We start from the raw sequence: 14592 nt of genomic DNA, 5'->3' as shown, positions 1-14592 counted from the left end.
CCCCCCCACCCTTCTTCATGTGAATAAACACACACGTATAGGGCATGCACATGTACGTAGCAGAGGCTTTTGCCACACATTAGGTATCACAGTGTATGGCGGAGTGAGAGCAATAATTCTGGCGCCATAATTCACTGTTAACTCTAAACTAATGAGCAGTAAAAGTTTTTAAAGCGTTGCCAATGGACAATTTTACGGTCTGTTACTATGGTGGTTACCTGGCAGGGTTGAACTTAAAGTGACATTAAACCCTCACACCTTTTTAACATAAACCAATAGTGTAATGTGTGCCTTACTGTAATCCATGGTAGTTTCCCTTCTCTTTGCTGCTCTTACTTTTAAATCCTCATGTCTTCTCATGCTTGGGGAGAACTTCCCTTTTCAGCTCAGGGCTCAGGTTTCAAGCCTATACAAACCTATACACAGACACCGTGTATCCATTCCTGAGACAAGGCAGTCTGCTGCAAAACAGAAGTTCTGCCCAGCATGAGAACAGATACAGATTTAAAAGGAAGAGCAGCAAAGAGAAGGGAAACTACCATGGATTACAGTAAGGCGCACATTACAGTATTGGTTTATGTGAAAAAATCTGAGGGTTTAATGTCACTTTAAGGAAAGTTGCTTATCTACATAATGGACAAATACAGGAGGGGGCAGAGACAAGACCAGTCACCCTGCAGAACGAGAGAGAGAGAGCAGTAGTGACCAGTCTTTATTACAGGAGGGGGCGGAGACAAGGCCAGTCACCCTGCCCAAGGACAGAGAGAAGCAGTGACCGGTCTTTATTACAGGAGGGGGAGGAGACAAGACCAGTCACCCTGCACAAGGAGAGAGAGCAGCAGTGCTCGGTCTTTATTACAGGAGGGGGCGGAGACAAGGCCAGTCACCCTGCCCAAGGACAGAGAGCAGCAGTGACCGGCCTTTATTACAGGAGGGGGCGGAGACAAGACCAGTCACCCTGCACAAGGAGAGAGAGAAGCAGTGAGCGGTCTTTATTACAGGAAGCTGGATTACTGCACAGATCTGGAAGAAATATACAAAGCTCACCAAGATTCAAAGAAGAATACACATGACTCTTTTTTTCAGAATTTGCCAGAGAAATGAGAGCTTGAACGCGGAAGTGATGTAATACACATCACTTCCACTTTCAGTCATCAGAGGGGAGATCAGCCTCTGGACTCCTTGTGATCTCAGTGCAGAGACTCACCGTGCTGGTCCTGGGCCCGCATGGGGGACAGCAAAGCCCAGGATAGCAGGCTTCCCCAAGTGATTGGGTGGCTCTATAGCCTCCCAAATGCATGTACATAACAGCCATCATTGGCTGTTAAAATGTTCAAACTTTTCCGCTAGGGGTGGCACATGCAAGCTGGAGCAGGAAAGGACATCCAGCCATTTAATTACAATGACCAGGGCAAGTGGTTAAGGTCCAGGCAGAGTCTTTACCAATGCAGGCTTCTGCTTGAAAACAGACATGTGCGATTCATTTCATTCCGAATCAAAATTCGGACAAAGTTTCCGAATCCAAATGCATGCCAATGTGTCCGAATTCGAACCTCCATTTCAGAATTTCGGATCTAATCCGAATTTCATTCAAAAATGAAACTGAATGGGACATGTGACTTTGCTGGCCAATCAAATGTGTATTTCGGTTTAATGCATCCGAATGGGTCTGGACACAAATTTTTCGTTACGGCAACATGGCAGCCATATACAGGATATACATATCATACTAAAGCTGAGGCCCGAATGGCATTCGGGATCCGAATTCCCGAATTGCATTCTAGTGCCATTTGGGTCTGGGAGCCTCAGCTTTAGTATGATATGTATATATCTCCAAGACCTGAATGGCATTTGGGAGCTCCTGAATGCAGTTCGGAAATTCGGATCCCGAATGCCACTCGGGTCTAGGAGATTCAGCTTTAGTATTAATATCTGTAGATGGTTTTCTGTGGTGTTCGCAACGAATATTCGTAAACTCATCCAAAAATAATGAAAATTCGGATTTCACCTGAATCCGAAACCCAAACCAAATTGAATTTCAGATTCCGAATCCTGAAATATCCGAACTGAACCAAATTTTTCCACAACTTACATGTCTACTTGGAAATTCCAAATCATGTTCTCCTGTATTTTTGATTTTCCCCACTAGATGGCAGCATTGTATTAAAACTTGACAGCACTTCATATACATTTACTATGCAGCTAAAGCTTCTGAATCTTTGTTTTGGATCAATAACTCAATATACAGAACAACCAGAGCTGAGTGCGTTTCGAAGAGGAGCTCTCTGTGTATCTAAGTTACCATTTGCGGGTGGATTTGTTATTCACTTACTTCTAAGGCCTCATTCACACGAGAAGCGGCCGGCACGTACAGCTCACGGCCGTATCAGGCAGCTCCCGGGAAGGACAGGTGCTGTGTGTGATTAGTACGCAGCCCCTGTCCTTCTCTATGGGACTATGGGGCCGTACGCCACCCTATGCTCATCCGCCCTGGACATCCGTGCGTGCGCGGGTGTCCGTACTCGTACGCTGACAAGATGGATCCTGTCTGCGTCCGGGTCGGGACACCCGCACCCGTAGGGACGTGCAGGAGGGTGAGCATAGGGCGGCGTACGGCCGCGTACTCCCATAGAGAAGGACGGGGGCTGCGTACTAATCACACACAGCACCTGTCCTTCCCGGGAGCTGCCTGATATGGCCGTGCGCGCAGCACGGAGCTGTACGTGCCGGCCGTTCCTCGTGTGAATGAGGCCTTAGGGCAGGGGTCAGCAACGTGCGGCTCCGGAGCCGGATGTGGCTCTTTAATCCCTCTGCTGCGGCTCCCTGTCCAGGGGCAGAACTACTCCTGGGGCCTGAGGCTGTGGGGGGGGCCCAGTGAGGTCCGGTCCTGGGCAGCCCCCTGGTGGAAAATGCGGCAGTGCTGGGTCCCAGGGCCCCGCACTGCCGATAGGCTTCTCAGTAAGGGGGCGGGTCTTGTGACTCACCTCCTCTCCTGGCCATGTCCCTAAACAGGCGAGAGGTGAAGTGTGTGTCACATGCCCCACCCCGTGCAGTGCACACTGTCTAGCTGGGATGCTGGCTGTGAGGCTTGGCAGGTGAGTCCGAATGAGGAGCGGGGGGGAGTGCGTTACTAAGCCCAGAGTCCAGTGCGTTACTAAGCCCACATATACCTATATACATGCTATACATAGCATAAAGGTTAAAAAAACGATATATGCCGTGTTCTCTTCATTTTAGATGTCAAAAGGGTTTTGTGGCTCCCGGTGTTTTCTTTTCTGTGGGAAACGGGTCCAAATGGCTCTTTGAGTGTTTCAGTTTGCTGACCCCTGCCTTAGGGTAACCCGTTTCAGCAAATGTTTTCCTACTTGCAGCCAGAGGTATGTCTGTCTCTTTTACAGAAGTTACATAATAAGTCAAGTTGAAAAAGTCAAGTTCAGTCTATAGAGAAGAATTGCATTTGCAGCTATCGGTATCATAAACAGCCAACAGAGTCCCGTTTCACTAAAGAAAAGAAAGGCAAAAAAAAAGATAAAAAGCGACATATCTTCCTTCTCAAAATGTTCTGTTCCGGAGAGCCGACGCCGTTACCCAAAATAAGATATCGCAAAGGCGAAAAAGCTTTCAGCATTCCTGCTTGAAGGAGAGCAAATAATATAGAGATGATGCACAAAGAAACGGATGTAGCCCCCTTGCCTTAAACAGGAGTGACTCTTCATATTTAGTTCTGCTGGACTGTAGTCAGCCCGAAGCTCGCCACACGTGTGCGCCAGTCCAATTGTACAATCTGCCTTAAGGTGCCCACACACATTACAATTATCTGCAGATTTTATGTGGTCAGATGGAAAAAGTGCAACAGATTGGCCCAGGTGGAGATTACTCCATCCACACAGCTTAATGTAGATGGAGGAATCTGTTGCACCTTTTCCATCTGACCACAGAAAATCTGCAGATAATTATAAGGTGTATGGGCAGCTTAAGATCCACCAACAACTATATAGTACAAGGGCCTGGCTGATTGGATACAAATCGATTGGATTGATTAGGCAGGTCCTCATATTGCACGGCTTTTGTAAATCTAAAGCTGATTGTGCAAACGTTGTATGGTCAGGTTGAAATGTGTATGGTGATCCTAAGCTAGTTCTGCAAGGTTTCCCTAGGCAGGCCCGGCGCTACCGCAAGACAAGGCAATCAGCGCTACAGGGGGTTGGGGAGGGGGTTGGGGGCGCAAAAATGCAACTTTGCCTGTGTAGACAAAAATCCTAGCAGCGGCCCTGTCCCTAGGCTAAGCTTACTAAAGTTCTGGGTCCAGTGGCGTATCCAGTGTATGGCACATACAGACATCCCAACTCTCCCGGAGGCTCCGGGAGTCTCCCCCTATTAGACAGCGGCTCCCGGCCGCCCGGGAGAGAAACATTTTCTCCCGGAAAGGTTTTCTCTGCTCGATCTAGCAGAGTAAACTTTTCCCTGCAATCTGGTGTTTGGTTTTTTTCTGAACATCGGAGCCGCCGTCAGTCAGAGAAAAAAAAAAAAAGAAAGCATAGGAATGCATAGCTAGATTGCTATTGGCTATTTCAATTTGCACTATCCAATAGCAAGCTGGCTGCTGCACCCACCCTCTGCTGCTGTCAATCAACAGAGGTGGACCTGAAGTTCTCCATCAGGTCCTCTTCTAATGATTGACAGCAGCAGAGGGTGGGTGCAGCAGCCAGCTTGCTATTGGATAGTGCAAATTGAAATAGCCAATAGCAATCTAGCTTTGCACTCCCATGCTGTTTTTTGTTTTTGTTATTCTGACGGCAGCAGCTGTCAGAATACAAAAAAAAAGCAGATAGCAAAGAAGCTTTTGCTTCCCGTGCTATCTGCAATAATTTCAGGGGGGTGCTCTCCCCCCCTGCAGATGAGGGTGGGGGGCAGAGGGCAGCTCCCTGAAATTGCTTTTTTCAGGTTGGGATCATTGCACATATGGCACATGCCCTTGGCGCCCTTTGAATCCCCACCCCTCTCCCCTACACAACTCCTCGCCCCGGCTCTTACCTGTCAGCGCCTCTGTGGTCGCCGGGCCCCGACTCCTGTTCCGTCCCCGGGCCCCGCCTCCTCTGCTATCGACCGGCCCCGCCTTCTCTTACATCACTGGCCCCACCTGCTCTTAGGTCGCTGGCCAGTGATGTAAGAGGAGGCGGCCCCCGCCTTCTCCATACAGAACATCGCCCTCATCTGCCGCAGCGGCTGGCTGTCACTGACACAGCTCAGCAGCGGCTATGAGGGGAAATGCGCCGTGGCGGCTGCTGAGCTGTGTCGGTGACAGCCAGCACCCCCACATGCCATAGCGACCCAGGCGGCCCTGGCCGGGCCCCCTTGTGCCCGGGCCCCATAGCGGCCGCCTGGGTCGCTATGTCGATTGTTACTCCACTGGTAGGGAGATGTGTATGCAGGTGGGACGCCTAAGACATACACATTACACATTTCCCCGCCCAGCAACATGGAAAGATCTGGCTGGCGTCCCGCCCAGCTCCTGGCAACCGGTGACATCAGTGAAAGCAGTGGTCTCTCAGCAGAGGTCCCACGCACCCCCTGTTGAGTCAGAGGTAGCACTCTTCAATCAGCACTCAGCAGCATGCATGTTGTGAACATTTTTGCTCATGTTTTCATCTGACAAACAACACCTGGACAGGAAGCAAGGGGTAATCTATAAGGGGGCACATAAAGCCATGAAAACCTAACAGAGGTTCTAACCCATCCCCATTTTACCCCATAAAATGGTTTTAGCTTAAGTTGGGCTTTGCCCATAACTTGAATGTCAAACCAGTTTGACATTCAAATATATACATATTCCTGATAAGCTTGAAAACACACCCTCAATGTGCTATGAAGCTCCCGGTTACACTTGAGCAGAGCTGCTGAAATATTAGGAAAGTTCTTTCTTCAGTAGATTTTAAGGATGAATTACACCACAGCGGCCGCAGCTATAGAGGTCAGTGAGGGCTTGTTTAGAAGTTTATTTACGGGTTGTAATTGTAACTGCTTTTGAATATGTATATGCTGCCAACAGTTCTACTTTAAAGCCCGGCCTAACCATTCCAGCCAATTGCTCCACTCACTTCTATAAACATGCCACTCTACTAAATAGATTTCATGGCTCTTTGCCAGCACTGGGAAATTGTTAGACCATTTCTTGTTCCATCTGACACCTACGAAATAAATTAGACGTTAAAGAAGATCTCCTGTGCGGACAATGACAGCAATAAAACCTTAAAGAAACCCTGATTGTCGGCCCTTGGAGTTGCTAGAGCGGTCCCTGCATCCTACTGCTCCAGCATTCCAAGGACCGCTGACATCATCACGTCCAATAAAGGTCTATTGTGTTTCATTAGACATGAGGATCAGTGGCGTCACAAGGGGGGTGCAGCCCGCATGGTGACACCATCGGAGGGGAAGACACCAAAATGACTGGCAGTCATTTTGGTGTCACCTCCTCTGAAAAGTCGGGCATTTGATAATGGGCCGAGAGCCCGACAGCTGCACGAGAGAGAAGGGGACCCGGTGGCATAAGGTGAACACCCCCTCCTCTCTTTGCCGGCGTCCATGACTAAAATGAGTGCTGGCAGGGAAGCGCGCGTGTCGACGTCACGTGCGAGCGATAACATCACACGTGTGTGTGATATGTCCCACTGGGGTATCACCCAGCGGCCACTCCGGGTGACACCATGCTTGGGGATGCCCCTGGTGAGGATGTTGAGAGACATTCCACAGCAGAGTAGGAGAGAGGTGAGCATTGACTGCCACGGGACTGAGAATCAGGTGAGTATATCTGCTTTATTTGAGTTCTCTAGACAACATAAGCACTGAACCCTTAGGCCTCATTCACACGAGAAAAGGCCGGAACATACAGCTCTGTGCTGCGTGCACGGCCCTATCGGGCAGCTCCCCTGTCCTTCCCTATGGGAGTTTGCGGCCATACGCCGCCCTACACTCACCCCAAGTGCAGGTCCGTATGGGTGCGGGTGTCCCAGCTCAGACGCAGACAGTATCCATCCTGTCAGCGTATGAGTACAGACACCCGCACCTGCACGGACGTGCAGGGCGGGTGAGCGTAGGGTGGCGTACGGCTGCGTACTCCCATAGAGAAGGACAGGGGTTGCGTACTGATCACACACAGCACCCGTCCTTACCGGGAGCTGCCCGATACGGCCCTGCACGCAGCACAGAGCTGTACGTGCCGCCCTTTTCTCGTGTGAATGAGGCCTTACAGTGCAGGGGTAACCTTGAATTCCCGGGTGAATTCTTTAACAGAGGTTCGCTTCAGCCAAAGCAAAAAAAAGTGTTGGGTGGAATTGGGCTGTAGGTAGAGCTAATGCTTGGCAGGGATGCTACATTCAAAGCGTTAATTTTAAAATGCACATTGTCCAGATGGATTTTAGCTAACGGCGTTCAGAAAATTAGTTGAGATCAATAACCAGTGGCAACCTATAACTAGTACGTAATGTATCTGCTATGAACACTCTGCTATATTGCAAAGGAAGTCTTTGTTGGGAGATAACAATAAGGTCCATTCGACATGTGAATAAAAACCCACATTACTGCCATTGTGCAAGCGCTATGAAAATCAATTCTGCACAGTGACAAGTCACAATTTCATCCATTTTGCCTCTATACGTTGACCCCATCTGCCAATAGAAGGAAGGAAAGTGGATGTGCCTGCAAATCCACGTATGCTGCAATTTGCCCTTTGGATGATCTTTATTAAAGGAACAGCTCACCCAAGGCAAGGAGTCACATCTAGTGGTTCTTGAATTGCAGTTTCTATATGCAGAACCTCCTATTCCCAGTGCCCAGCTTTGGTTCCCAGTTTTAGCGAATGGGCGGGAATGCTTTTTGTTTTGATTGGCCAGGTGCGCTCAAATCTGCCGCCATTTGGCACAGCATAGGACAAGGAGATTCTTCTCTCATCTCTCAGGTGAATAACCACTGAACTACAATGCTGGGGCATCCTTTTACCATACCTTCCTGCAACTGACAACAATGTAAGGGGGCTTTTCCTCCCACTGATCCATTGTAAAGGGCAGTACATTGCATGCTCCTGACTGCTGCACACTATGGGCTATATTGTACATTATACATTACTAATTGCTGCACCCTGTATACAGGGGTAGGTAACCTTGGCACTCCAGTTGTGCTGAAGCTACAAATTCCACCATGCATCTGAGAGTCATGCCTGTGGCTGTCAGAATCTTGCAATGCCTCATGGGGCTTGTAGTTCCACAACAGCTGGAGTGCCGAGGCTGCCTACCCTGACCATATGTTGCATGCTCCTGACCATGCCATAAAGCCACACTATAAATTTGGCTCTATGTCCACCCCTCTCTAAAAGATTTTAAACACGGGTGCTGTTTATTCTTCTATGCCTTTTACTGTAAATCAACAACAATATGTACTAAATAGGTAAACCAGGCCATACACATATGAGGGCATCTACCTATAAAAGGCATGTGATTTTTTTTGAGGCATGTCTATTTTTCTATTGGCACATAAACATGTACATTTTGCTTGTTTACATGTTTGAGTCACCAGAGCAAGAAAAAGACGAGGAGAAACATGCATAGTGACCACCTATTGCTTCCATATCTCGGCATAGGATGGGAAAGAGGATAGACATGGATGGATACCACTTGTTGCTTCCTTATGTTGGAGGAGAAGAGGGAAGAGGAGGGACATAGATGCGTACCACTTGTTGCTTCCATATGTTGGTAGAGAAGAGGAAAGAGGAGGTACATGGATAGATATGATTTGTTGCTCCATATTTTGGTAGAGGAGAGGAAAGAGGAGAGACATGGATGAATACCACTTGTTGCTTCCATATTTTGTCAGAGGTGAGGGAAGAGGATGGACATGGATAGATACCACTTGTTACTTTAATATATTGGCAGAGGAGAAGGAAAAAGAAGGACATGAATGGATACCACTTGTTGCTACCATATGTTATTAGAGCAGAGGGAAGAGGAGGGACATGTGTGGATACCATTTGTTGCGTCCATGTCTTGGCAGAGGAGAGGGAAGAGATGAGACATGGATGGATACCACTTGTTGCTTCCATATCTTGGAAGAGGAAGGGGAAGAGGAAGAGGAGGGGCATGGATGGATACCACTTGCTTCTTCCATATCTTGGCAGAGGAAGAGGAGGGGCATGGATGGATACCACTTGTTGTTTCCATATATTGGCAGAGGAAGCGGGAGAGGAGGGACATGGATGGATACCACTTGTTACTTTAATATCTTGGCAGAGGAGAAGGGAGAGGAGGGACATGGATGGATACCACTTGTTGAGTCCCTATCTTGTCAGAAAGAGTAGGAGGACAATGTTTTCAAACATAGTTACCCTTTCTGTAAGTCATCAGTAAGGAGTGACTTCTGCTTCCACATTTATGATTATCATTATGATGATCATTAGCTAAAGTCAGCCATCTTGAGTAGTAATTACATTTAGTTTCATTGGAGATAGGAAGGGTCAAATTAAAAATCAGAAGGTCCTCATACCAGGAGGAGCACTAACATTTTGTGACCTTTCCAATATCTACCTTCCCCAAACAATGGCCCTTTAGCAGGCTCAGGGGCCACCCAAACAGAAATCCGCTGGATCAAACAAACTTTTGTCATCCCTAGCAGTCCTGCCCCATAGGAGCATACAGTTTAATATTAAATACGCTTACCATTGCCTTAGCTTTTGGTATCTTTCTAGGTTGTTGGCAAAAGTCCACACAAACACAGAGAACCTAGAGACTCTGTGCAAACAGTGTCTCTGATGGGAGCTGGACTTAACATGGTAGCACTGCAAAGCCACACAGCTAACTGCTAAGAGACTTTGTTGAGAAGAGAATTTGACTTCATTAGAGGCATGTGTAGCTTTTAGAACATGGCATTGGGTAGAAGAAGTAAAGTGGGAGCAGTTTGGCCCAAACTGCCCCACAGTTGGGTTGACGTTTGGAGGAGCAGGACTTCAAAGATAAAACGTATTTATATACCATCTGTAGGTAGTCCTCATATTCTTAAGTCTTCTTCATTTTACATGGTGCTAACATGTTCTAAAACATTTTGGGTGAAATACACTGACTCAATCACATCAATGCCTTTTATCATTGGTGCCAACTATTAAATGTCATAATCGTGGACATCAACATGTTATGGTGCACGTTGGCGTTTCCACTTAGGGTGGATTGTTTGCAATATAGTTAGCATGGGATGTGGGTTGGACAGCATAACTTATTTAGTTTGATCATGTAGGGCAGGGGCGCCCACTATTTTTCGTCTGGAGGTCTACTTTTCAAATGACGAGCTCATTGAGATCTACCAACGAAAAAACACCTGCATTATGGGGCGGGAGGGGGCGTGGGCTGTGCAGGCAGGCCCCTCGCCCACAGTGCGATCGCCTGCATTAGTGCCTGTGTTCCAGTCCAGTGCGATCCGCAAAAATGCTGCGAGCACTATTTTTGCAGATCGCACTGGACCGGAATGCAGGCACTAATGTGCCTGCGTTCCGAGTGCGGGCGATCGCACTGTGGGCGATGCCATTGACTTCAATACAGCTCCACACCCCCTCCCGCACCTGAACGCAGGTGGGGGGCGGAGCCGCTGTGACAGAACGGACGAGCAGTGAGGGGAGAGAGAGGCGCCGGCTGTCAGATCCTGGCCGAGCGTCTCTCTCTCTCCTCACTGCTCTGCATTAGTTAGTGACAGTGGCTCCGTCCTCCGCCCTCCCCCGCCGCCGGTTCCGTCACTTCTTCTCGGATCCCCGCTGGGGAGAGCAGCGGGGATCCAGAGAAGCGGCGGGAGGAGAGGACATGGCGATCTACCAGTGATCGCTACACGATCGACTGGTAGATCGCGATCGACCTTGTGGGCACCCCTGATGTAGGGCCTGGGCCAGGAGAGAGAAGATATATATGAATGCCATGCATGGATGACCAAATAATACTGGTTGAGCAGTGGTTCACTGGTTCAAACTGGTTACAGAAACATATGCTTATCACAACTGTAAACTCATCCAAGCCTACACCCATCGTGGCCAACATTCAAGACTGCCAGTGAAGATAGGTAAGTGCACCAAGTAGATTGAGGTATTGTCACTCTCCACGTTGGGGCATAGAGCAGTTAATGGGACTGTCACTTGTTGACCTTGAGTTAGGGAAGTGTACCTGTCATCTCCACAAACTTGCACTGTGTGGAGCTGTGTATGAGATCCATCTGGTCGTTAAATAATTCATGGTTGGGATTCATGTGAATGTTGCATCCGGCAGCGGTTAGGACCCTTATTGGGAAACCGTGCGTCATTCAACTACAAAGTGGGCACTAATGAAGGGTAATGACGGTTGCCAGCAAGGGGCTGCCAAAAGTAGTCAGTTGCCCGGCAACCTGACAAACACATGTTTTGGGGACACTTTAGGTAAGGATATTAGGCTTTTGAAATGCTTTTGGTTTGTGGAAGGAAATAAAAAGCCTTGATTACACCCACACCAACAAAAAATGAGAGCACATTGATATTATACTGGTAGGAATTCAAACCAGGCATCCAGTGCTGCATAGCAACTGTGGTACCCATTGAGTCCTTGTGCCACCCAGTTCAATGTTACAGACCCTAAGGCTACGATTCATCAAACTGCAACAGCATAGGAACAGGAAGAGAAAGGAAATCCTCCAATGGGGACACCTGTTGCAGTGACACCTAAGAGGGGATTTCACTTTGGTATGATTTCCTCTCACTTGTGTCTCCAGTACAGGAAGTCAGGGTGGTTATCGTATAAAAAAGAGATAGAAAGAAAGAAATAAAGAGAGAAAGATAGAAACCAAAAAAGGAAGAAAGGTAGAAAGAAATGCAGCACCCTCTAAAATGTCGCTATTCAATTTAGAGATACCTGGACTGTAACCAGTCCAGATACTGATTATACAGAGCTCTGCATTCTATAGGTGTCCCTGAATCTGCTGGATTGATTGCTCCTCCTGTTGCTGAGGAAAAGGGAGCCTTGGCATACAGTGAGGGAGAATCCACCCTCAGGTTATGACTATGAACCTAACCCTAGCCAATCCCTGAGTAGGATGACTCAGAGGCATGGTTGAGGGCAGGTAATAAAAGGTCTGGGGACACTGCGCAGAGGTCTCTTCTTCCCCCTAGGGGCCTCGCCCTAGGAGGTCTGTGGGATGCAGGAAAACTGGCCTGGGCCTCAGCACATGGCAGGTGCTGAGGAGCATAGAGGCCTAGGATGCATTGATACTTTGCGGGGCCCACCAACGTGGCAGGTAATGGGTGCCTTGTTCTAAGAAGATACTACCATTAAACTGGAGTGCTCCTTGTCAGTTGCAGATGCTGAGGGCACAGGGATTCCAGATCCTGAAGAGGAAAATACCTGATGGAAGCTGGGTCGGAGGGAGAGTCCGTTTGTTGAAGGGTACCGCAGAGGAGCTGGTGCGAGCGTCCGTCTGGGACCCACAGGGGAGATCCCTCACCCTATTCCAGGTATCTGTTCACAGTATCGTTACTCCTATTGGTCTCCGGGACCAGATCGCAGTGATATCAGCCTTAGCTGTTGCTAAGGGAGAAAGCTGTCCTCCGAACTATTTCCAAGGGCATCCTACAGACCCTAAACCCTCTCTCTCCTGTTACAAATAAATACCCTAAAAAGACCCTACGACTCGAGCCATTCTGTTCATGAGTGTCGGTGTGCTGTTGCTGATCAAAGCTGGAACCAACAGGTAGGAGAACCCATTTCATACTCAACGGCTCCTTCGGGGGTGAGCGCTACAGAAAGAAGAGAGAGAGAGAACAAATGGAGAGAGAGAGGGGGAGGGGATGAAATAAAGAAAAAATAAAGAAAGAGAGGGATAGAAAGAAAGAGGGAGAGTGAGGGGGCGAGGGAGAGAAAAGGGGAGGGAGGAGAGGAAGAGAGAGAGCAAGAGCGGAGAAAGAGAAAAGAAAGAGAGAGGGAGAGAGAGAGAGAAAGAAAAGAAGAAAGAGAGGAATAGAGAGAGAGAGGGGGAGAGTGAGAAAGAAAGGAAGAACGCAAGATAGAAAGAAAGAAAAAAAGAAAGAAAAAAGAAAGAAAGAAAACATAAGACTTTATATTTTGTTGGCTTTCTTCTCATTTGTATTTTTTAAGAGAAGAATAAAAGTGAATTACTGGGAGGAAGTAGTAACTGTATTTTATGAGAAGTCGGCATTAATAGAAGTTGTTGTTTTTTTGGTTTATCTCCGTCCAGAATATAAAATTAAGGACGGCATTAAAAGACGATATAATGTTATTATTTACTGACCCGTGTGAGTTCTGTACACAGAGTTTTTTATGCCCGCAGCTGCGCATGGACCGCAAATCTCTCTCCGCGACGGGTTCTTTTGTGGGCGCCAAAGCCGTACACAATCCAGACATTTATTTAGGTCCGGGATTCAATTTATTGGGAGTAAAAGTGATTAATTCCGGCGACGCGGGGAGAGAAAAAAAAAAAAAGACTTCCAGCTAATTTTTATTGCGGCGTGAAATTTATGACATTACAGAATAAGGTCATTTACACAGTTTGGGCTTTTCATAAAGATTTTAATTGGAGTGTCTTTGCCTAACAATGCGTGAGCAATATATATATACTCATTTAGAGGGGGCTTTTGTAGCTTCTTACAGAGGAATTGGAAATGTTCTCTTCACAGCAAAATGAAAGTGTACTGCAATAATAATAACATTGTCTGTTGAGGGATAAAAATGTTTGTTACTTTTGTAAACTCCGTGTACATACTGTGATCAAAGCGTGCCGCAGAAAGAAGATTCAACAAGGGCAGTTAATAAAACTTTGGTGGATTTAGGAACTCACAACACATAGAAAATCAGTAATAAAAGCTGAGCTCCGGCCTTCCCTTCAGTCTTGCACAGTTGTAGCGGCTCCTCTCCTGGACTGAAATGGCTTCCTCTGATTTAATTGCACACTGCGAGCTTCTCACAATGTGCATTAGAAGCTGCAGCAAGTCAGATAGAGCCGCAGCAAGTCAGATAGAGCCCGTCTCATTTCCTGGCTGGAGGATATCCAGCATCATCTAGTCTTTCCACTAGGGTTGCCACCTGTCCAGGATTCACCCGGACAGTCCGGGTTTTCAATGCTGTGTTCGGGTTTCATGGCAGCTGAAACTGGACACATGATGTCAGGCAGACAGGGGCAACCAAAATCGATATAGGTGCTACTGCCCCCCTCCCCACTAAAAATAGTCTTGACTGTGATAACCTCATCTGTATAAATTATTTAAAGTAGTGTTAAACCCTCAATCTTTTTTTAATAATGAATCTGTATCAAATATATATTACCCAGCAAAATATTTCTTTACATTTACAGTCATTATGTTTCCAAACAGCTCCAACTCTCTCAGCTCTGCTTACCTGAACTTCCTCTCCAGTACAAGATCACAAGGGACAGGGAAGACTCCAGCAGCTGTTCATCTACTAGCTTGGAGAGGAGAGCTCGGAAAAGGGAAGTGGCTTGTCTGGCTGTGCCAGTGGAGACACACACAGCTTACTAGCACACACAAGGGTGGCTCCATATCCTGTCCATGGGTGGCTCCATTGCTCCTGT

The sequence above is a fragment of the Nanorana parkeri genome, unplaced genomic scaffold (assembly GCF_000935625.1).
Source record: "Nanorana parkeri isolate BGI_ZX_2015 unplaced genomic scaffold, ASM93562v1 scaffold86, whole genome shotgun sequence".
Lineage (NCBI taxonomy): Eukaryota > Metazoa > Chordata > Amphibia > Anura > Dicroglossidae > Nanorana > Nanorana parkeri.
The sequence above is the reverse complement of the archived record's forward strand: the minus strand, read 5'-3'. Positions refer to the sequence as shown.